We start from the raw sequence: 24,537 nt of genomic DNA on the forward strand, positions 1-24,537 counted from the left end.
TGTCTGGATGAATGTTTCTTCTTTAACTCCTTGGTTGTCGGACTTCCATACAGTTCAATTTTCTGGGCAGTTCTGGTTGTTTTTAGTTTAAATTTGTTGTCCTTCTTTTGGTTGTGCGAGGAGGCACAGTGTATGTACCTATAACTCCATGTTGGCCAGAAGTCAGTATAGTATCCAATTTAATCTTCTCAACAACACTGTTGTTAACAGCACTTGCAGACTAGGAAACCAAAATATAGAGAGGTTGAATGAGTGATTTTCTCCAAGTTTCACAAACAGTGACTGGCAGAGGCAAACTGACCTTAAACTTCTATGTCTACTAAGCTTAACAGTATTTTTTTGCTCCAGCCATCTGCCATCCTTGCACCTACCTAGATTTGACCTTCAGATAAGACACTTTCCCAGTCAATGACTGCATCAGAGGGCCTGGGTCAGGATCAGAGGTCAATCTTTTCTAACAATCTGCTACCATTCAAGTCTATTAAATCCAGTCCCTATTTCTAAAAGGTTCTTTGAAGCTTGTTGGGAATGTGGGGACTCCAGTTAATCACTTGGACCCAATAAACTTTCCAAGGAAACTTTAAGTGAAACTTTCTTTGGCCTTGAATCCAAAGGATTTGGGTGAAACTCAGCTGGTCTTAAAAACTCAACAGAAACCTGCCTGTATCATTTTATTTTGTTCCTTGCAATGACATGAAGTACAGATGTGAGACCAGGTGTTTGCCTCGTCTTCCCAGAACCCAGGGCAACACTGATGGTAAAATGAGACACCCTTAGAGATAATTTAGTTGAATGGCCTTAGTTTATGCATGAGAAGCTGAGAGAAGTTTGGGTTATAAACCTAGCAAACAGCAACACAAGATTGGAACTCCTTTCTCTGCTGCCAAGACTATTGGATGATTGCCCCATCCTCTTCCCCCTGATTGCATCCCTTCATCCCCCACCCCCATGGTCATAGTCAGGTTCAGACTAGGCCTACTGGCGAGTAAATACCCTGAGTTAAAGAATAACACGTTCCTACACAAGAAAACAAGCCAACGCAGCTTCTAATAAACATGGCCTCCTCTTTCAAACACTGTAGTGCTTTTGTACATGTATCTCTCTGAGAATATAACAGTCACAGAGACTTATCATGCCATAGTGGCCTACTGTTTCATTCTAGGTAAGCAAAAATTCTCACAATGTCAGTCCTCCAAATAATTATATCATCACAGCAAACAGCACTTTGAGCAACATTCACACTGGCAAGACATTTGGTATGCAACCTTTAGATGGTGCTAATGTTCTACTATAACACATAGTCTGCAGGAATGCTTTATGCTCAGAATCAAGGAGGTGAAGTGACTTTGAGAAGTTAGCTATATTTCAAACTTCCTGTGCCAGACCCTGGGAACATACCCACTAACACATTTGGGGGGGATCTTGATAAAAATACACTTCTGGGCTTTTGTTGACACAGCAAGGTTTTGGTAATGCTAAATGTACCAGATTACTCTAGGCAGGTCTCATGAATTCATGCCATCACTGGGTACTTTAAATGTGAATACACATCTTCAAAATTCAGATTTATCTTGTATTTTTGTGTATTGATTACATCTTGTGATGGTTTTTGTTCATAATGTTGCTAGATTGTATGATGAAGTCATTTATTTTGTGTGACAGTTTTCTTCAGGAACGCCTCATTTATTCACTTAAAAAAAAACTGGTATAACCTAGATCACTCAGGTTTTCTGACTCTGAAAAGAGAGGTGGAGAAAAACATATTATACCATAGCAAACTTTCTACAGCAGACTTTTATATCTCATTTCTTCTTTTTTCCATACATTATGAGTTCAAGAGGCTCCATTTGTCTCATAGTCCTGCTAAAAAAGGCAATGCTTTGGTATTCAGTTTTTCTTTGGCATTGCAGCAGGTGACTGGCTGTGTCACAGCCGCATTTTAGCCCTAGATATTGTTGAGGATTTCTATGCAGTGAAGAAAATAATGCCTTCTCCCTTCACATGTAGGAGCTGACAGATGTTCACAAAGTATCATGTCATATATATAACATCCATGCCTTTGTGTGTATGTATGTGTGTGTATATATATGTACACACACACACACTGGTATATATATATAGCTGATTGATATGTGTGTGCCCTGTTTAGAGGAAAAAGCCTGAGGAGGGAGCAGGGAGGGGTGAAGGTCAGAAGGAAGGTGAAATTCCTATCCAGATCACCTGATGAGAAAAAGTTTGGAAGAGTCACGATACCATTTTTCTAATGTCTGAAATTCTATTATAGTGAAAAAAAATCAATTTGTTCAGAAAGATCAGGTAAGGGACAGATTTAGATCCAAACGTATGGAAATCTTTGGGAGATAGATTTCAACTCAATTTCAGCAATAACTTTTTTTCTAGTTAAAAAAATTTTTAACTCACAAAAGAGTTGCAAGAAAAGTACAAAGAGTGCACATAAGCTGTTTACCTAGATTCCTCAATTGTTAATATTTTGCCACATTTGCTTTATCTATATCATATATGCATTTATATTTTCTGAAACCATTTGAGAGTAAATGGCATTATAATATTTTTATATTCCTTAAATGTTTCATTATGCATTTCCTAAGAATAAGGACAATTTCTTACACAACCAGAGTAAAATTATATATTCCATACCCAAATTTCAGCAGTCGTCCCAAAAATGTCCTTTATAACAATATTTTTCTTCTGATCCAGGATCCACTAGGGTGTATTACTGGCAATGTTAATAAGTATGAACTTTTAAAGGTTTAGGATCTTCATAAATGAAAGGGGCTGTATCAAATATCAAATTTCAAATATTGGCTTGGCATGTATATCATATACAGCATACTAGCTCAAGTGAGTGGCAGAATAAATGACCTATTTAAATAAATAACCTAAATAACCAAAAACCTTTATAGTTAACATGTTTTGTGTCCTATGTATAAAATTTGCCTGCCCCAAACTCATGAAAATATCATTTTATGCCCTTCGGAAGCTTTATAGTTCCAGGTTTTACATTTATGTCTATGATACATCTCAACAATTTTTTTGTGAATGGAGGGAAGTAGGTGTCAAGGTTCTTTTTATCCTATACAATCGTCCCAGTTCCATTTCTTTAGAACATTAGCACCCTGGTAATTATCAGGTATATTACATAGATGAAGAGATTTCTTTTTTTTTAACATTTTTATTGTTATTCAATTACAGTTGTATGCCTTTTGAAGAGATTTCGCCAAAGAGTTGCTGCCAGATGTAGAGCCGGGTACAGATGGCATTGTATTGGGAAGGTGCTGTCAGATGAGGGGCAGAAGGATTGCATTCCTTTGTCTTGAATGTCAGTGGTTGTGGATCTGTGGATCTGAGGTGTCACTGTGGTTTTCTTGCTAAATTTCAGAATACAAGAGAGTTTGCTGTTTTAGAAAACACCCATCAGTAGCCTGGCCAATTGGTAATTTACCACTTGGGGGAGGTTGTGCCCAGTCAAGAAGCAGCCCCTGAGAATCCAGTAGTCTCCAAAGCAATCAATACGTAGGTAGCAATTCTAAGATGGATTTCATTTGCAAAGTACATAATACTGTACTTCATTTCAGTGGGGGCTTAGTCAGAAGTGATAATCAAGTTGAGACTTGAAGAAGTGCAGGAGGGAGCTGGATGAACAGGAGGGTTAAGATGGCACCAGCCCTTGTGTAAAGATGACATGGAAAGGTAGGCAGGGGATGACTTGCTTCTCCAGGGTATTGGCACTGTGCTACAAATTTAGACTTGATTTTAGGTGCTTTATGAAGCTTTGAAAAATTTTGTGTTAGTGACTTTTATGTCCAAAGAGTTTTTGTGCACAGAAAAAATTCTTACAGTTATCTGAGTCTTCCTTTTAAATTTATCAAAGTTATATATATATATATATATATGTATATATACACCTATATTTTAAGCTTTTAAGCTCAATTTATTATATTTATAACCTTAATAATTTTTGTATAATAAAAAGAATAACCAATTTATTGGTTATTTGATTTATGTGCACTTATTTTATAAATTTGAAAATCAAATTCTCCTAAATATATAACACCAGTGCCATCTTTAATTAATCAAATTACCTTAGGGTATTTGAAATTAAATTAATAAATTTAATGTATTTGATTTTCCCACATTTACAAAGGCAGACTCACAAATCAAACATGAAAAAACCTTCCTAAAATTTTCAAAAAAGACTTCATTTATTTTTAGAGAGAGTGGAATGGAGGGAGAAAGAGAGGGAGAGAAACATCAATGTGTGGTTGACTCTCATGTGGCCCCCACTGGGGACCTGGCCCACAACTCAGGCATATGCCCTGACTGGGAATCGAACTGGCGACCCTTTGGTTTGCAACCCACGCTTAATCCCCTGAGCTACACCAGCCAGGGCACCTTCCTAAATTTTAATAGGTCAAATCCTCTTAAGAATTTCAAGAATCTTTAAAAAAAGAAAGGAGAAGCCTGCTTGGAGCACCACAAGGAATGGGCAAGGCAGGGTAGGCAAAAAAAAGCATGTTTAGGATTGAGTAGTTTGAATAATTTTAGCAGGCTCTGGGAAAAAGGGTGGTCCTTAGTTGTCTGGTACTTGTCCCTGGAGTGATTTATGGCACAGGGATAGTGTCCTGGACTATAGGAGACTGATAAGAAGAGGTACATAGTGAGTATAGACTCAAGATTGGTTCATTTGCAGCAAGTTGTTTGCTATTTTTAGGAATTAGCTAATCTAAGGAGGACCAGTCCCTTCCTCATTCCTCAAGGCCCCAAGATGTTAAAACATCATAAAATATAAAAATTTAAAAAAACATGATTAATGAACCATAGTAGTCCCTTCCAAGATTAAGTAGGCAAATATTGGGAAGGACTTTTTTTGCGGTTATCTTTTGTCTACCATGTCACCTGTCATCTGGGACTTAACCAATCAGACAAATTTTAGGATTTAATAATATAACACAACAAAACATAAAATTTCTGATCTGAAATCATCTATTATATTAGCTGGGGCTCTGTTTGGGCCCTCTGATTGTAATTCCCTTTTGTGTAACCACTGGCAATGCCCTATATTAGGGCCTATTACATTATATGTAAATGGAAGTTTGAACCTTATACTCTGCCTTCAATTGCCTCATTGTCTTGTTTCTCTTTCTAATTTTCATATACTTGATGAATTTCTCTTCTGTTATTGCTTTATTCACTTATTTATGCAATGAGTAATTATTAAGTGTCCACTATGTGCCTGGCACTGTTATAAGTGCTGGGGACACACAAGAGAACAAAACAAACAAAATTCCTGCCCTTGTGGGGCTTTTATTTTAACAAGGACACAGACAACAAATGATACATATAATAAATAAGTTAATTGTGTAATATGTCAGAAGGTGCTAAGTGTTATAGAAAAATGTAGGGTGGGGTAAAGGGGGGTTGGGAATGTTGGTGGGGGTGTGAAAGAGGTTTCAAATAGAGCAGACAGAGTAGTTCTCACAGAGAAGGGAACATTTGAGCAAAGGCTTCACATTTACTAAGGGAGTGACATGATCACATCTGAACATCAACACTGTGGTTCCACTGGCTACATTTGTTTTCCCCTAATGATTAGCTGAGAACATAGTAAGAAGGATAATACAGAAAGAAGGGACATGTGACTTGCAGATGAAGTGATGTGTTTAGATGTTGTAGGTGGAGCTAGAGTCACCTATTCATGAGTTCCTCTGCACATTCTGTAGGGGATGGTGTGCTAGACCCTTAGAAGCACTGTGCTGTGCTGAAGAACATGGAGGTCAGACACAGACACAAGTATAACAGTCTTTGGTCCAGAAATGATAGAAGAAGCCAGAAGAATGAAAAAAATTAAGCCCTGACCAGATTGCTTAGTTGGTTAGAGTGTCATCCTGGTACACCAAAGTTATGGGTTTGATCCCCACTCAGGGCACATACAAGAAGCAACCAATGAATGCATAAGTAAGTGGAACAACAAATTGATGTCTCTCTCCTTTTCAATCAATCAATAAAAAAAAAGAAAAAATTAAAAGGAACCGAAATTTAAGGGGCAAGCAGAATAGGGGGACTGCTGGAAACATTTGAGCAGTTTCAGCAAGAGATGCTGAGGTATGACCAGAAAAGAGGGAGCTAAGGGAGGAGAAGTTGGAGAGGGTCCTGGGGGTGGTCAGCAGTGCATCATTTATTCATGAATTGTGTGAAGATTAGGGGACTTGGTAGCATTATGATGAGTCGTTGGTGGCCTTGGCCAGAAATGTTCTGTCAAAGTGTAGAGAAAAGAGTTCAGATTGCTAAAGGAGGCTATAGGAATAGAGCCATCAAGAGAAGTCTATTGTGCTTTTTGCAGATTTCTGGACAGGGGTAGAGAAAGAAAGAGTCCTTTGTGGTAAGCTTCTGAACCTGCTCTGCCCTGTCCAGGACCTGCTGACTCATACCTATTGTTCTTCGCCACCCTCAACTTCCTCTTAAATAGAACTTGTTGCCTTGCATTAATTTGTATAGTCAAAAATACTCTCCTCTGACCCTTCAGGGTTATTACCACAAGGAAGCAGGAAAGTGATAGGAGCTCTGTTGTTCTGCAATATTTTTGCACCCTTAAATCATTACTTTCCAGCATTTAAACTTTGCCTCTGGCATCTTTAAAATGAATTTCAAAATTTTTATTGATAGAATTCAGTTTTACCTTTCTTTTTGTAGTCATTTCTGTTAAGACTTGTTTTGATCATTTTTAAAGTAAACTGCTCCCCAAAACTATACAGGTTTATAGCTTTAGTTTTTATTTGGAAATATTTCTGACAAAATCCACCTGTGACTTTATAAATTTCCCTTTTCCCATGGACATTTTTACTCAACCAGTTTATTTCATTTAGACCTTATTTTTCTCTTTTTTGCTCAGGTTCTACTTTTGAAATTTTGCATTGAGGATTAGAAGACAAAGATAAATACTTGTCATCTATTTCTAGTATATAGCTTAATTGAAAGCAATAATAATCTGAAAATACAAATTTTGATTTTAGTGTGTGGTGTTTTGTTGCAATTTACCTACCTGTGAAATGCAGGAATCGATGACTATAAAAATGAGCTTGTCAATGTCTAGTATGTGAATGCTGCATTGAATGTGGTCTAAGCAATACAAGGGTTTTAGTCCCTCTCTGCCACGAGAAACACAATGTAATATGCATATTACCATGGACATTATCTCACTGGATTTCACAGGAAGGTGGGTTTATTATTATCATTATTTATCAATATCATTTCATCGGAAGGAACTGGGGAATGATGGTGGTGTTAGCAGCAACACAGCTTTTGAATCTTCTTACAAAAAAAACACAGAGCAACTAAGATAGTAAAAATAGAAACAGCTACAAGAAAATCAAATAGCAAGGTATACCCACAAACACTGAAAATAAACAAATTTGGTACAAAATCCAAACAGCAACAAGACTGGTGGTATAGAATTAGTCAGTGTGCATGGGGAAGTGGAAGAAAGAAAGAAATGAGAATTTTCAGTGACCCCCCCCTCCAAGAAACAGATAATTCAAAAATTGCCCATAGATTTCTCCAAAGGAACAGATTCACCCTTAGATTAGAAAGATCAAGGGGTAAACCTGAGAACAGCAAAAATTAGAAGGTGTATTTCCAGGTTTCAATGTAGGGACCATGTTAATATAAGACTTTGCTGGAGTAGTTTGGGTCCTACAAACTCTCAAAGCTAACCAACTGAAATGCCCTTCTAGGACAAATTTCACACCAGAGAAAGAGTTGCTCTAGAGGCAAAGGAAAGAGAAGACCCAAATAAAAAAGGAGAGTAAAGGAGGCAGCAAAGCTCAGGAAGAAATTCAAGAAAATGTCCCTGAAGTAAAATGAAGAAAATTTAAAAAGTAACCTAAGATAATCTACCAGAACAGCCAACATCAAGACATATTTTAATAAAAGTAGTAGATTTTGCAGTACACACTCACCAAAAAATCCTTTAGGATTTCAGGCCAAAACACCATATCATTGATAAGGTAGATAAATCAGATTGACATTAGTCAATTTATGCACAAAGACAATGGAATTATCATATATATATATATATATACACACACATATGTAAATATATACATCTTTCATATGTATAGATATGACAGAAAATGTGAGCTAAGGTTTTTTATCAGCAGCCAGGCTGACTTTTTTTTTTTTCTTTTTTTTTTTTAACCAGCTTTTTGATTTATTTCTTTTTTAAAAAATATATTTATTGATTATGCTATTACAGTTGTCCCATTCCCCCCCAACTCCACTCCATCCTGCCCACCCCCCTCCCTCCCACATTCCCCCCCATAGTTCATGTCCATGGGTCATACTTATAAGTTCTTTGGCTTCTACATTTCCTACACTATTTTTACCCTCCCCCTGTCTATTTTCCACCTATCATCTATGCTACTTATTCTCTGTACCTTTACCCCCCTCTCCCCCTCCCATTCCCTTATTGACAACCCTCATGTTCTAGTTGTTTGCCTAGTTTGCTCTCGTTTTTGTTTTATGTGTGGCCATTAATAACTGTGAGTTTGCTGTCATTTTTACTGTTCCTATTTTTGATCTTCTTTTTCTTAGGTAACTCCCTTTAACATTTCATATAATAAGGGCTTGGTGATGATGAGCTTCTTTAACTTGACCTTATCTGAGAAGCACTTTATCTTCCCTTCCATTCTAAATGATAGCTTTTCTGGATACAGTAATCTTGGATGTAGGTCCTTGCGTTTAATCTTGGGTAATGTAATTATGATGTGCCTTGGTGTGTTCCTCCTTGGGTCCAGCTTCTTTGGGACTCTCTGAGCTTCCTGGACTTCCCGGAAGTCTATTTCCTTTGCCAGATTGGGGAAGTTCTCCATTATTTGTTCAAATAAGTTGTCAATTTTTTGTTCTTCCTCTTCTCCTTCTGGCACCCCTATAATTCGGATGTTGGAACATTTCAAGGTGTCCTGGAGGTTCCTAAGCCTCTCCTCATTTTTCCAAGTTCTTGTTTCTTCAATTCTTTTCTGGTTGGATGTTTGTTTCTTCCTTCTGGTCCATACCATTGATTTGAGTCCCAGTTTCCTTCTCCTCACTATTGATTCCCTGTACATTTTCCTTTGTTTCTCTTAGCATAGGCTTCATTTTTTCCTCTGTTTTTCGAACAGATTCAACCAAGTCTTTGAGCATATTGATAACCAGTGCTTTGAACTGTGCATCCGATAGATTGGCTATCTCTTCGTCGCTTAGTTGTATTTTTTCTGGAGCTTTGAAGTGTTCTGTCATTTGGGCCATTTTTTTTGCTTGTTTGTCTTGGCGCGTCGGTTACTTTAAGGGGCGGAGCCTTAGGTGTTCACGGGGCGGGGTAATGCTGGTTGCTGCGCTGTGACGCTGTACGTGGGGGAGGGGCCGAGTGGGAGCAATGGCGCCCGCCTCACTGTCCTCCGGATTTCAATCGTTCACTCCGATGCCCACAATCAAACTGGGCCACTCTGGTGCTGGTTCCCGAGTAAGTGGGCCTGTGCACACTCTAGGCCCCTGTGGGTCTCTCCAGCGACCTCTCCTGTGAGGCTGGGAGTCTCTCCTGCTGCCGCCCCAACCCCCAGGGGCGCTTTCAATCAGAGGTTTGAGGCTTTATTTCCCCGAGCTGGAACCCTGGGTTGCAGGGTCTGCTTCGCTGCCCGCCGTTGGTCAGGTTTATCTGTTGGCGAATGTGGTGCTGCAGGGTGCTACACGCCACTCTGCCTGCCCCACTCTCCGCCACTCTGAGTCCGGCCCTCTGGGTTTATATGTGCAAATGTGGGGCAGCAGGGTCTGCTAGTGCTCAGACTGCCTGCGCCATTTGTCTCACACTCCGCCAGTCGCCAGTCTCAGTCCCGCCACAGCCACGCGAGTCCTCTCCACCCCAGTGCCCGTCTTCGCCCCTCCTACCAGTCTGGATGTGTTTATTTTCTATTTCCTTGGTGTCAGTCCCCCTTGCTGTTCGATTCTCTGTCAGTTGTGGTTGTGCAAGGAGGCGCAGTGTGTCTACCTACGCCGCCATCTGGGTTCCCCTTCGAGCATCTCCAGGCTGACTTTTATATATAGAGGCTATAGACTGGCTATTGTGAATCTGTAAGAACTTGGGGAATATTACTCCCATGAAGACTTTCTTAAAATCTACTAGACTATTTGTCCCTCACCGTCTGGCTTATTTCACTTAGCATAATGCTCTCCAGTTCCATCCATGCTGTTGCAAAGGGCATAAGCTCCTTCTTTCTCTCTGCTGCATAGAATTCTATTGTGTAAATATACAACTATAAGTATACACAGTTTTTTGATCCACTCATTTGCTGGTGGGCACTTAGGTTGCTTCCAGTACTTGGCTATTGTAAATTGTGCTGTTATGAACATTGGGGTGTATAGGTTCTTTTGGATTGGTGTTTCAGGGTTCTTAGGGTATAATCCCAGCAGTGGAATTGCTGGGTCAAAGGGCAGTTCTATTTTTAGTTTTCTGAGGAAATTCCATACTGTTGTGATCTCACCTTTAACTGGAACATAATCAAGAGAAGAAAAAAGCAAACAAAATATAACCAGAGACATTGAAGTTAAGAACAATCTAACAATAGGCAGGGGGGAGTGGGGAGGGGACAGTGAGGAGAGGGGACTACAGGAACTACTATAAAGGACACATGGACAAAATCAAGGGGGAGGGTGGAAGTGAGGGAGGGAGGTGGGTTCGGCTGGGGTGGGGTGGAGAGATGGGGAGAAAATGCATGAAATCACTAGATAATATTTCACATACCACTTTTTCAGCCTTAAATTTAATTTAAATGATCTCAAAGTAAAAGCCAGATATATGACATCTTAACCTTAAGAGATTCATTCCAGGAGCCTCTTCTCTGTCCGAAAAGAGAAAAATCTCATAATTATAAATTTGCCATATAGGCTTGTATAATCAATCACTTGAGAGATAACATGAGACGTATGTAGTGACAAAGTTATGAAGACATTAATTAATGACAAAGTAGGAATTCTTTAAAATTATTTTATTGTTCAAGTATAGTTGTCTGCATTTGCTCCCCACAACACCCCCCACCCCAGGCATCCCCACCTCCCTCCCTTGCTTCCACCCTCTCTTGGTTTTGTCCACGTGTCCTTTATAGTTGTTCCTGAAAACCCATGCCCTCTTCCCTGCTATTATCCCCTCCCACCTCCCCTCTGGTTACTGTCAGATTGTTGTTAATTTCAATGTCTCTGGTTATATTTTGCTTGCTTGTTTGTTTTGCTGATTAGTTTTCAGTTAAAGGTGAGATCATATGGTATTTGTCTTTCACCACATGGCTTATTTCACTTAGCATAATGCTCTCCAGTCCCATCCATGCTGTAGCAAAAGGTAGGAGCTCCTTTCTTTCTGCTGCATAGAATTCCATTGTGTAAATGTACCATAGTTTTTTGATCCATTCATTTGATGATGGGCACTTAGTTTCCTTCCAGCACTTGGTCATTGTAAATTGTGCTGCTATGAACATTGGGGTGCATAGGTTCTTTTGGATTGGTGTTTCAGCATTCTTAGAATATAATCCTAGCAGTGGAATTGCTGGGTCAGAAGGCAGTTCCATTTTTAGTTTTCTGAGGAAATGCACACTGTTTTCCATAGTGGTTGCACCAGTCTGCAATCTGACAAACAGTGCACTAGGGTTCCCTTTTCTCCACAACCTCTCCAACACTTGTTGTTTGTTGCTTTGTTTATGATGGCCATTCTGACTGGTGTGAGGTGGTATCTCATTGTGGTTTTAATTTGTATCTCTCTGATGGCTAGCGATACTGAGCATCTTTTCATATGTCTCTGGACCCTCCGTATGTCCTCCTTGGAGAAGTGTCTGTTCAAGTCCTTTGCCCATTTTTTAATTGGGTTGCTTGTCTTCTTCGAGTGGAGTCTTGTGAGTTCTTTATACATTTTGAAGATCAGACCCTTGTCTGAGGTATCATTGGCAAATATGTTTTCCCATACACTTGGTTCTCTTTTTATTTTAATACTGTTTTCTTTAGCCATGCATGTGGAAGAAGGCCTTGAGAAATGAATAGTTGTCACGCATGGGTCTGGCGAAAGGAAGGGCAACAAGGGAAGAGTTGTTCACCCTGACATGACTGGCAAGCTGGCATGAAGGCTTATCTTGGAGGCACACCACCAGGAACTGAACAATCGTGCTTGTTCCCTGAAATTTGCTAGAGGCATTGAACAGCCTTGGTTGTGTATACACATGAGCCTAAAGTTGCTGGGAGTGTACGCAATTGATAACAATTGCTTTTTGCTTTGAATGCCTTGCTATCCACCGTCATTCTTTTCTTACTCAATAAATATGATGAGAAAACCCAGCTCGGGGCTCTTCAGCCTGATGCTGCTGAGTCCTCTGTTTCTCATCTTATCATCCACATCAGCGATCACTCTTTGTTCTCCACCTTTCACGCTGCAACACATGCAGAAGCTTTTTATTTTGATGAGATCCAATTTGTTTATTCTTTCCTTTGTGTCCCTTGCTCTAGGTGATATATCAGTGAAAATATTGCTATGTGAAATATCTGAGATTTTCCTGCCTATATTCTAGGATTTTAATCGTGTCAAGACATATTTAAATCTTTTATCCACCTTGAATTTATTTTTGTGTATGGTGTAAATTGGTGCTCAATTTTCATCTTTTCACATGTAACTGTCTAGCTCTCTCAATACCATTTGTTGAAGAGGCTATTTTTACTCCATTTTATGATGATGCCCCTTTGTTGAAAATTAATTGACCGTAGAGACTTGAGTTTATTTCTGGGCTCTCTGTTCTGTTCCATTGATCTATGTGCCAAATTTTATGGCGGTACCAGGCAATTTTGATTACAGTGGCCTTGTAATACAGTTTGATATCAGGTATTGTGATCCCTCCTGCTTTGTTCTTCTTTCTTAAAATTGCTGCAGCTATTTGGAGTCATTTATGATTCCGTATAAATTTTTGAAATGTTTGTTCTATATCTGTGAAATATGCCATGGGTACTTTAATAGGGATTGCATTGAATCTATAAATTGCTTGGGTAGTATGGACATTTTATTGATGTTAGTTCTTCCAATCCATGAACATGGTATATGTTTCCATTTGTTTGTGTCTTCCTTAATTTCTTCTTCAGTGTTGTGTAGTTTTCTGAGTACAGGTCTTTTACCTCCTTGGTTAGGTTTATTCCTAGGTACTTTATTTTCCTTGTTGCTATATCAAATGGGATTTCTTTCCTGATTTCTGTTTCTGCAGTTTCATTATTGGTGTACAGGAATGCCTTTGATTTCTGAGTATTGACTTTGTATCCAGCTGTTTTGCCAAATTCATTTATTAGGTCGAGTAGTTTTTTGGTGGAGTCTCTAGGATTTTCCAGGTACACTATCATGTCGTCCGCAAACAGTGACAGTTTCATTTCCTCCTTTCTAATTTGGATGCCTTTTATTGCTTTTTCTTGTCTGATTGTTGTGGCTAGGACTTCCAATACTATGTTGAATAGGAGTGGTGAGAGAGGGCATCCTTGTCTTGTTCCTGATCTTAGTAGGAAAGATATAAGTTTTGTCCATAGAGTATGATGTTGGCTGTAGGTCTCTCATATATGGCCTTTATTAGGTTGAGGAATGCTCCCTCTATTCCCACTTTGCTGAGCGTTTTTATCAGAAATGGGTGCTGTATCTTATCAAATGCTTTTTCCGCATCTATTGATATGATCATGTGGTTTTTTTCTTTGCTGTTGTTTATGTGGTGTATTATGTTTACCAATTTGTGAATATTCTACCATCCTTGCATCCCTGGGATGAATCCCACTTGATCATGGTGTATGATCTTTTTAATGTATTGCTGGATGCGGTTTGCCAATATTTTGTTGAGAATTTTAGCGTCTATGTTCATCAGAGATATTGGCCTGAAGTTTTCTTTCTTCGTTGTGTCTTTACCTGGTTTTGGGATTAGGATGATGCTGGCTTCATAAAAAGAATTTGGGAGTCTTCCATCAGTTTGGATTTTTTCGAATAGTCTGCGAAGGATAGGGGTTAGCTCTTCCTTAAATGCTTTGTAGAATTCTCCTGTGAAACCATCTGGACCAGGACTTTTCTGTGTTGGGAGTTTTTTGATGACTGCTTCAATTTCGTCTGCTGTTATTGGTCTGTTCAGGTTTTCTGCTGCTTCTTCATCCAGTTTTGGAAGATTATATTTTTCTAGAAATGTGTCCATTTCACGCAGGTTTTCAAATTTCTTGGCATACAGTTCTTCGTAGTAATTTCTTACAATCCTTTGTATTTCTATGGTATCAGTTGTAATCTCTCCTCTTTCATTTCTAATTGTGTTTATTTTGATCCTCTCTCTTTTTTCTTGATGAGCCTGCTTAAAGGCTTGTCGATTTTGCTTATCTTTTCAAAGAACCAACTCCTGGATTCATTGATCCTTAGAATTGTGCTTTTAGTCTCTGTGTCTTTTAACTCTGCTCTGATCTTGGTTATTTCCTTCCTTCTACTTGCTCTGGGCTGTCTTTGATGTTGTTCCTCGAGTTCTTGTAGGCGTAGTGTTAGGTTGATTGTTTGAAATGTTTCTATCTTTATAAGGTTGGCCTGTATTGCTATGAACTTCCCTCTCAGGACTGCCTTTGCTGTGTCCCATAAGTTTTGGGTTGTTGTGAGTTTGTTTTTGTTTGTTTCCAGAAAGTTTTTGATTTCTTCCCTAATGTCGTTCTTGACCCATTCATTGTTAATAGCATGCTATTCAATTTCCATGATTTTGAGTGTTTTGGGCTTTTTCCTTTGGGGTTGGTATCTAGTTTCAATCCCTTGTGGTCAGAGAAAATTCTTGATATGATTTCAATTTTCTTGAATTTGTTGAGGCTTGCTTTGTGTCCTGTCATGTTGTCTATCTTTTTTTTTTTTTAAATGTTAGTTTTTCCAAACTTTTTTTTTAAATATATTTATTGATTATGCTATTACAGTTGTCCCATTCCCCCCCCCACTCCACTCCATCCTGCCCACCCCCCTCCCTCCCACATTCCCCCCGCATAGTTCATGTCCATGGGTCATACTTATAAGTTCTTTGGCTTCTACATTTCCTACACTATTCTTACCCTCCCCCTGTCTATTTTCCACCTATCATCTATGCTACTTATTCTCTGTACCTTTCCCCCCTCTCCCCCTCACACTCCCCTATTGACACCCCTCCATGTGATCATCTCTATGGTTCTGTTCCTGTTCTAGTTGTTTGCCTACTTTGCTCTTGTTTTTGTTTTATGTGTGGCCATTAATAACTGTGAGTTTGCTGTCATTTTTACTGTTCCTATTTTTGATCTTCTTTTTCTTAGGTAACTCCCTTTAACATTTCATATAATAAGGGCTTGGTGATGATGAGCTTCTTTAACTTGACCTTATCTGAGAAGCACTTTATCTTCCCTTCCATTCTAAATGATACCTTTGCTGGATACAGTAATCTTGGATGTAGGTCCTTGCGTTTAATCTTGGGTAATGTAATTATGATGTGCCTTGTTGTGTTCCTCCTTGGGTCCAGCTTCTTTGGGACTCTCTGAGCTTCCTGGACTTCCCAGAAGTCTATTTCCTTTGCCAGATTGGGGAAGTTCTCCATTATTTGTTCAAATAAGTTTTCAATTTTTTGTTCTTCCTCTTCTCCTTCTGGCACCCCTATAATTCGGATGTTGGAATGTTTCAAGGTGTCCTGGAGGTTCCTAAGCCTCTCCTCATTTTTCCAAGTTCTTGTTTCTTCAATTCTTTTCTGGTTGGATGTTTGTTTCTTCCTTCTGGTCCATACCATTGATCTGAGTCCCAGTTTCCTTCTCATCACTATTGGTTCCCTGTACATTTTCCTTTGTTTCTCTTAGCATAGGCTTCATTTTTTCATCTGTTTTTCGAACAGATTCAACCAAGTCTGTGAGCATATTGATAACCAGTGCTTTGAACTGTGCATCCGATAGGTTGGCTATCTCTTCGTCGCTTAGTTGTATTTTTTCAGGAGCTTTGAAGTGTTCTGTCATTTGGGCCATTTTTTTTTTTTTTTGTCTTGGCGTGTCTGTTACTTTAAGGGGCGGAGCCTTAGGTGTTCACCGGGGCGGGGTAATGCTGGTCGCTGCACTGTGACGCTGTACGTGGGGGAGGGGCCGAGTGGGAGCAATGGCGCCCGCCCGCCTCACTCTCCTCCGGCTTTCAATCTTCCACTCCAATACCCACAATCAAACTGGGCCCCTCTGGTGCTGGTTCCCGAGTGGGTGGGCCTGTGCACACTCTAGGCCCCTGTGGGTCTCTCCAACAACCTCTCCTGTGAGGCTGGGAGTCTCTCCTGCTGCCGCCCCAACCCCCAGGGGCGCTTTCAATCAGAGGTTTGAGGCTTTATTTCCCCGAGCTGGAGCCCTGGGTTGCGCAGCGGTCTGCTTCGCTGCCCGCCGTTCGTCCGGTTTATCTGTGGGCGAATGTGGTGCTGCAAGGTGCTACCCGCCACTCTGCCTGCCCCGCTCTCCACCACTCTGAGTCCGGCCCTCTGGGTTTATCTGTGCAAATGTGGGGCAGCAGGGTCTGCTAGTGCTCGGACTGCCTGCGCCATTTGTCCCACACTCAGCCAGTCTCAGTCCCCGCCACAGCCACGGGAGTCCTCTCCACCCCGGTGCCGGTCTCCGCCCCTCCTACCAGTCTGGATGAATGATTATTTTCTGTTTCCTTGGTGTTGGTCCCCCTTGCTGTTCAATTCTCTGTCAGTTCTGGTTGTGCGAGGAGGCGCAGTGTGTCTACCTACGCCGCCATCTTGGTTCTATGTTGTCTATCTTTGAAAATGTTCCATGTACACTTGAAAAGAATGTGTATTTTGCTTCTTTGGGATGAAAAGCTTTATATATATCGGTTAGGTCCATTTCATCTAGGGTATTGTTCAGTGCCACAGTATCTGTGTTGATATTTTGTTTGGAAGATCTGTCCATTTTTGACAGTGGGGTGTTAAAATCCCCTACTATAAGTGTGTTGCTGACAATATCTTCTTGAAGTCCTCTAAATTTTCCTTATGTATTTGGGTGCTCCTATGTTGGGTGCATATGTATTTACAATGTTTATGTCTTCTTGGTGGATTCTTCCTTTGATTATTATGAAGTGACCTTCTGAGTCTCTTTTTATGGCCCTTCTTTTGAAGTCTATTTTGTCTGATGTGAGTATTGCTACCCCTGCTTTTTTTTCCTGTCTGTTTGCTGGGAAAATTTGTTTCTAGCCCTTCACTTTCAGTCTGTGTAGGTGTTTTGTCCTCAGGTGGGTCTCTTTTAGGCAGCATATGTGTGGGTCATGTTTTCTTATCCATTCAGCTATTCTATGTCTTTTGATTGGAGCATTTAATCCATTTACGTTTAAGGTTATTATTGATAGGTAGGTTATTCATCCCAGTTTTTCATACCTGTGTTCCTCTCTGTTTCTCTCTTCCTTCCTTTCCTTAAAGCAGTCCCTTTAGCATCTCTCGCAGAGCTGGTTTGGTGGAGGTGTATTCTTTTAGACTTCTTTTGTCTGGGAAGCTCTTTATTTGGCCTTCTATCTTGATTGAGAGCTTTGCTGGGTAAAGTAGTCTTAGTTGAAGGTCTGGTTCTCATTACTTGGAATATTTTTTGTCATTCTCTTCTGGCTTGGAGTTTTTCCATTGAGAAGTCAGCTGCTAACCTTATCAGGGCTCCCTTGTATGCTACTTCCTGTTTCTCCCTTGTTGCCTTTAAGATCCTCTCTTTTTCTTGGAATTTTGCCACTTTAATTATGATGTGTCTTGCAATGGGCCTCTTTGGGTTCCTCTTGCTTGGGACTCTCTGTGTTTCCTGGATTTGGGTGACTTTTTCTCTCCTCAGATTAGGGAAATTTTCCATCATTACTTTTTCAAACAGGTTTTCTATCCTTTGTTCTTCTTCTTCTCTTTCTGGTATCCCTATTATACGGATATTATTACATTTCATGTTGTCCTGCATTTCCCGTAATCCGTCTTCATTCTTTCTGATCCCCTTTTCCTTTTCTTGTTCTGTCTCTGTGTTTTTTTTCTACTTTGTCCTCCAGCTCGCTGATCCAATCCTCTGCTTCATTAAGCCTGCTTTTGATTCCTTCTACTGTGTTCTTCATTACAGAAATTGTATTCTTCATTTCCTCTTGGCCCTTGTTGATAGTTTCTATTTCCTTTTTCATGTTGATATAGTTTGCAGTGAGTCATTGTAGTTTTCCTCTGTTTCTGGTAATTCTGTGTGCACTCAGTGACGTTCCTGATAATCATTGCTTTGAACTCAGTATTTGATAGTTGACTTGCCTCTATTTTATTCAGCATTCTTTCTGGTCCTTCCTCCTTTCCTCTCATTTGGGGATTGTTTCTTTGTGTTCCCATTGTTTGTGAGACTCTTCTTGTTAGCCTCTGCTTCTTAAATTGGTCTGTTCTCACTCCCTGGGTTTATGGTATGAACTTCTATGGTACAATGCCAGTGGGATTCAGTGGTGTATCTCCTTAATCTCCTGAGCTCACTGGTCTTCAGCTGTCGTTTATATTGTCTCTCTGTATGTCTTTGGGTTTTGATTGTTGTTGGGTCTTACTTTGATGGGTCCTTCCCTTGACCTGGTTAGTTGATGGTCATTCAGCCCACCACGTCTTGTATTCTTTTGTGCAGATGTGGACAGTTTGTGCTGAAGCTGATCCTTCTCTCTGTACAAGGTTTTGAGGCTTCTCTCTCACTCCAGTTCAGTTGTTTGTTGTGAGTCATTTCTCCACTATTTAGTTGTATTTCCAGATCTGTCCTGGATTGAGGTTAGTGTGCCTTCCACTCTCTTCTTCACCTTCTCCATTATTATCTGTTGGTGGTTCCTTTGTTGGTGGGTTTCCTCTTCCAGCAGGTGTACTGGTGTTCACCGCTCCCACCTTGAAAGTTCTCTGGAGTAGCAAAGTGAAATTTGTCTCACTGTCTTTGATATTAGGAAGACCCCTCTTTGGGTCTAACTCTGGCCTTTTCATAGCTCCAGGTTTTATTCTCTCACCTGTGGGAAAAGGAGAAAAAAAAGAAAAAGAAACAGGGAAGGAAGGAAAAAGGAATTGGAAAGGAAAGGATGGAACTAAGGAAGAAGGAATAAAGAAAGATTGGAGGAAAGAAAAGAAGAAGGAATTTTAACAAAAATTAAAATAAAAAAATAAATAAAAGAAGGCAGGAAGAAGGAATAAAAAAGTAAAGGAAGGAAGGAAGAAGGAATAAAAAAGTAAAGGAAGGAAGGAAGAAGGAATTAAAAAAAAAGTCTTCTGCTGGCTTTAAACTGGTCAGGTTAGTTCTGCTGGTCTTCCTGTCTGTGAAACAGGAGGGGGTGGTTGAAGGATTGGTTTCACTTTTCCCCCTTCCTGAGCCACACTCTTAGCTGTTGTCCAGCCTCCAGTCTAGTTCCTCTGGTTCCTTCTGCTCCCCACTAGGCCTTTAGTCCACCAGTTGTGCTGTCCTTGAGGTGCACCAATTAGGGGCAACTCACACTCCACCTTCTTGCTCTTTGCTGTCCTAGATGCTAGGTGCTCTTGGTGCTCCTTCAGGGTAGTTCAGTCCCCTACTGAGTCAAGTCTTTCCGGGGACTGCAGTCTCCCCTAGCCCTGTAGCTCCCCTCTGCTGGGTGTTCTGCCTTCCTCCTGGATAGCCAGTAGGCCCTGCAGGGCTCTCTGCACAGGGGCTAGGTGGGAGGTATTCAGTCCCCAGTGCTTCAGGAATGGTCGCCAGTAGGCAGCCAGGCTGTTGATCAGTGTGTGCACCCACCTGGGGCTTCAGGTGTGGGTGCCCAGGCCACTGATTGGGCTGTGCACCCACCCGGGGGCTTTGGGTCTGTTCGCCCAGGCAGCCTGGCCGATGATCTGGGTGCACACCAACCTGGGCTTCAGGTGTGTGCTGGGGCTGCTTATCCGGTGTTCATAGTCCAGGTGCTGAGGGAGTGGGGGCACAAGAGGCCACTTGGCTGCTGCGGACAATTCTCTAAACAGCCACCAAGTACCTCTGTTTTCTCTTTTTATTTTGAGAAATTCTTCCTATTCAATCCCCGCCCCCTGCCCCCCATCCCTCGTCCAGACAAGTACCTGGCCTCTCACACAGCCCAGCCTCACTCTCTCCCAAGAATCCTGCAGCAGACCCTGTGCCCCTGCCGGGGTCTTCAACTGCCCTGGTCCCCACGCTGGTCCCAGGGACCTTATTGTCCTTAAGCACTCTTCTTACCGTCTGATCTTTCAATGTCCTCTATCTTTGGTCTCCTATCTTCATATATGCTGGAATACCGTTGGCTGTTCCCTCTGTTCCTCAGATCAGCTAGACTTTTTCACTGGTGCTGAGGGGAAGTAGATTCCCGTCCCACCTATCTCTCCTCCATATTCCAAATCCCCGATTAGTCCTATTTGAAGTTTTATCCAAAGGATGATGAATTGACTTGAAACAGGTGTGTCCAACAATGACACCAAGGCTCTTTCCTTAACTTAACTTTGCTTATTCAATCCCCACAACAACCCTTTAAAGCAGATATCTTAACTCATACTCATAAACCGTAATACTGGAGAACAAAATGAATATTAAATAATTCTGTTTATAATCTGACATAAGAAACTTTTCTTCTGATACCTTTGTCTAAACCTGTCTCTCTTGCTTAGCAATGTTTGCTTCTCTTCCCCTATCTATCCAAATTCTCCCAGTTCTTAAAAGGTTGGCTTAAAATCTCTCTCCTATGATACTTGCTGGCAAAAGCATTGTTCTCATACTTTTGTAATTTAAATCTAAATCTATAATTTAAAGTTATCTACCTTATGGTGGTGTTGTGGGGATTAAATGAGCAAATTTAAAATTTTACAGTAAGGAATGGAAGCTTAGAAAGGATAAGAAACTGGTGCAAAACCTTACAGCTAGTAAGTAAGAAAACCTTCTCATACAAATCCAGCTCAGACAACACTACATAACATTGGGTAAATTACTCAAACTTTGTGGAACTCAGTTTCCTCATTGTTAAAATAGGGATAATAATGCTTACTGACAGGGTTGTTATGATGATGAGGTTGCTTTTACTCGCTCCTTTAACAAATACCAAGTATTGTGTGAGTTCCTGGGGATACACTATAGGGGGTGGGTGGGAATGGAGAAAGACATACTAGAAAGAGGGAAACATATAATTACAAGTAAACAAACAAGGATCACTTACAAATTGTATTAGTCCAATGAAGCAAAAGTACAGGTGTTGTAAGAAAGAAAAGCAGGTGGAAAATTATTTAAATTATAAAAGTATGGGAACCATGCTTTGGTCAGCAAGTCATCATAGGTGAGATTTTAAACGAAACCTTTAAGAACAGGAGGTATTTGGATAATTAGAGGAGAAGGGGCAAACATTCTTAGGCAGGAGGGAAAGGTTGAAAAAAAGGTATCAGAAGAGAAGGGTTTTTTTTAATTTTTATTTATTTATTTATTATTTTTTATGGGTAAGATCCACATTTATTTAATTTTATTAATTTAGTTTAATTTTATTTTTTTATTCAGTTACAATTGTCTGCATTTTCTCCCCATCCCTCCACCCCACCCCAGCCAGTCCCACCTCCCTCCCCCACCTTTACCCTCCCCCTTGATTTTGTCCTTGTGTCCTTTATAGTAGCTCCTATAGACCCCTCTCCCCACTATCCCCTCCCCACTCCCCTCTGGCTATTGTTACATTGTTCTTAATTTCAATGTCTCTGGTTATATTTGGTGAGGGACAAATACCATATGATCTCACCTTTAACTGGAACATAATCAACAAAAGAAAAAAGCAAACAAAATATAACCATAGAAGAGAAGGTTCTTATGGCCAGACTATAAACAGAATTATCTTAATATTTATTATGTTCCCCAATATTACAGCTTATAACTACATATTCATGCTTATCCTTTTTAAGTTAAAATATAGGCATCATGTACCTTTAAATATTGTTAAGTAAACTTATATGGAAATGTCTCTAAGAAGATAAGCTTGTGTTATTACATAGAAATTAGAAGCTTTGTAGATTAAAAATAAGGACAATAAATACTAAGGAGCTGAAGGAGATTACATGAAATGGATATTAGAAATTAAGTGAAAATTAGCCAAGAAGGAACTTTAGATTTAACTTGAAATTTAATTCTCTTTGCTCTGGGTAAGATTTATGGCCTACATGCTGTGGTTTTGCATTCGTAGTAAAATATATTTAAGTAGATCATAAGGATAGCAAAGACAATGAGTTTAAGACAAATCTTTGGCAAAGGAAGCCCTATAAGATACAGGGCACGTGAGGTATTAACGTCTAGTGAAAGGGCAGAGATTTTGGGATCTCAAGGAACTTACTATTAATAGTAGTAAAACTATGTCAAGATTTGAAGTGAATGGCACTATCATGAATTAGTAATTAAAAGCCATTTTATCTATCTCTTTTTCTTTAATAGAAATGTAATTACAAAATGTATAGAGATATATGAAAATACACAGATAGAAGTAGTTCTTCCTTTATCCTCAAACTGGGCAGGTCCATACTATAGTGCTGTATCCATTCTTTGAGCTCTAATGTAGGAAGGATCCCCAAACCCAGGTAATAGTCCAAAGGAGAATCACTTTGCTCAGGATAACAAACCTCATTTAAAACAAACTTTTTATTTTTGCCTGAGAATGAAATGATCTAAGGGCTAACTTAATAGTGCTTTAAATATACAAAGCACAGGTTGGTGAGAGTGGGGTTTATCTTTCCTTTTTATTGAAAGAAGAACCAAAGTGAAGAGTTTAACAAAATAAAGAACTGAGAAAAGATAGAAGGAAAGAATGATTTTTTGATAGTTAAGATTTTCTGGTAAACAGTTGAATGAGTTACTCCATAATTTTAAAAAAGATTAATCAAAGTCTTCTGTAGACAATTCAAAGAGCTTTGGGCTGGGTCAGAAGACGTTTAACCTTAGTAACTAGTAAATTTCATGAGCTTGGGCAAGTTACTTTTACTTAGCCTCTGTGGGTTCTAATTTCTTTATCTGTAAAATTATAGCTTTGAACTAATAAAGGACACTTGATTCTTAGCTAGATTCTTGTCTCCCTGGAATGATTCGTATCACAAATTAAGGAATTAGGCTAGTTTCCTTGCTAGGGTATTTAATGCCTGGCAATAATGATTTTCGTCTTAAAGTACTAATTCCTTCACATTTCTTATTTCAGTGCCATTCTGAGATAGAAAAATGTAAAATATCTTTTTAAAACATTTTATGTCAAACATATGTTTACAGTAAAAGGCCAAACATATCTACATTGTTTGAACTTTGATGTTTTGCAATGAGTACTATACAATCTCTTGGATATCTTTATAAGTGCCCTTTCAATTCAGATAAGGTGTGGACTCAGCTATCACAGTCTCACAGTCTCACTTTTTTTTTTTCTTTTATCACAGGAGAAATGTAAAGAATAATGGCAATCTTTTCTTTCAAATGACTTCAGGATGGTATATTCAGGGTGTTTATTTGTAAGGCTGTTGATATTGTCCTACAGATTTTAAGGTCAACATTCATTAAGGAATACAATGCCGAGAATACAGAGTTCCATCAGGCCCTCAGATTAATTTTCCTCTAAGAAAACTTAGAGAGTAATGTAAGGCAACACCACCTCCAAAGATAATTTCACAAAAATGTGCTCTATGCTATGATAGAGGCACACAAGCGGGCCCAGATGTGCCCAGAAAAAGGTACTCAGACCAACCCAGGGTTTCTGGGAAGACTTCCTAGAGGACAGGACATTTGAAACGTGTCCCAAAGAATGAGTAAGAAAGCATTCCAGTTAGGGTGGCCAGATATAATACAGGACACAGTTAAATCAGAATTTCACATAAACAACAAATTTTTACTATAATTTTTAATGTAAACATGTCCCCAATATTACATGGGACACATTTACTTCAAAAATATTCATTGTTCATCTGAAATTCAAATTTAACTGGACATCCTATGTTTTTTAAATCCTCACTTTAGGATCTGTTTATTGATTTTAGAGAGAGAGAATGTGTGTGTGTGTGAGAGAGAGAGAGAGAGATAGAGATCAGTTGCCTCCTGTACATGAGCTGACTTGGGATTGAACCTGCAACCTAGGAATGTGCCCTAACCAGGGATCAAACCTGCAAACTTTTGGTGCCTGGGAGGACACTCCAACCAGCTGAGCCAGCTGGCCAGGGCTGGAAGTCGTGTATTTCTATTTGCTTAATCTGGCAACCCTAAATCCAATCTCAGCTCCAGGTGATCTTCTAAGCCCCTGACACATTACTTCATCATCTCTCCCCAAGGCAAGTACTGCATAGCTTCATCCCTCCCTTCTATAGCTTCTTCCCAGAATGGCTGTCCCTGACTAGCATGCCCCACCCCTATTAAAGTTAATTGCTTTCTACTTTGTGCCAATACCATCCCTTAACATTCATCTCTCTAACAAGACTTATTTATTGTATTGTAATTATTTACTTAGTGTTTATTTTACTATCAGAACACAAGCATCTGGAGGACCAAGTCTTTCTCATCTTGGTA

Source organism: Desmodus rotundus, chromosome X, assembly GCF_022682495.2.
Source record: "Desmodus rotundus isolate HL8 chromosome X, HLdesRot8A.1, whole genome shotgun sequence".
In the NCBI taxonomy this organism is placed as follows: domain Eukaryota; kingdom Metazoa; phylum Chordata; class Mammalia; order Chiroptera; family Phyllostomidae; genus Desmodus; species Desmodus rotundus.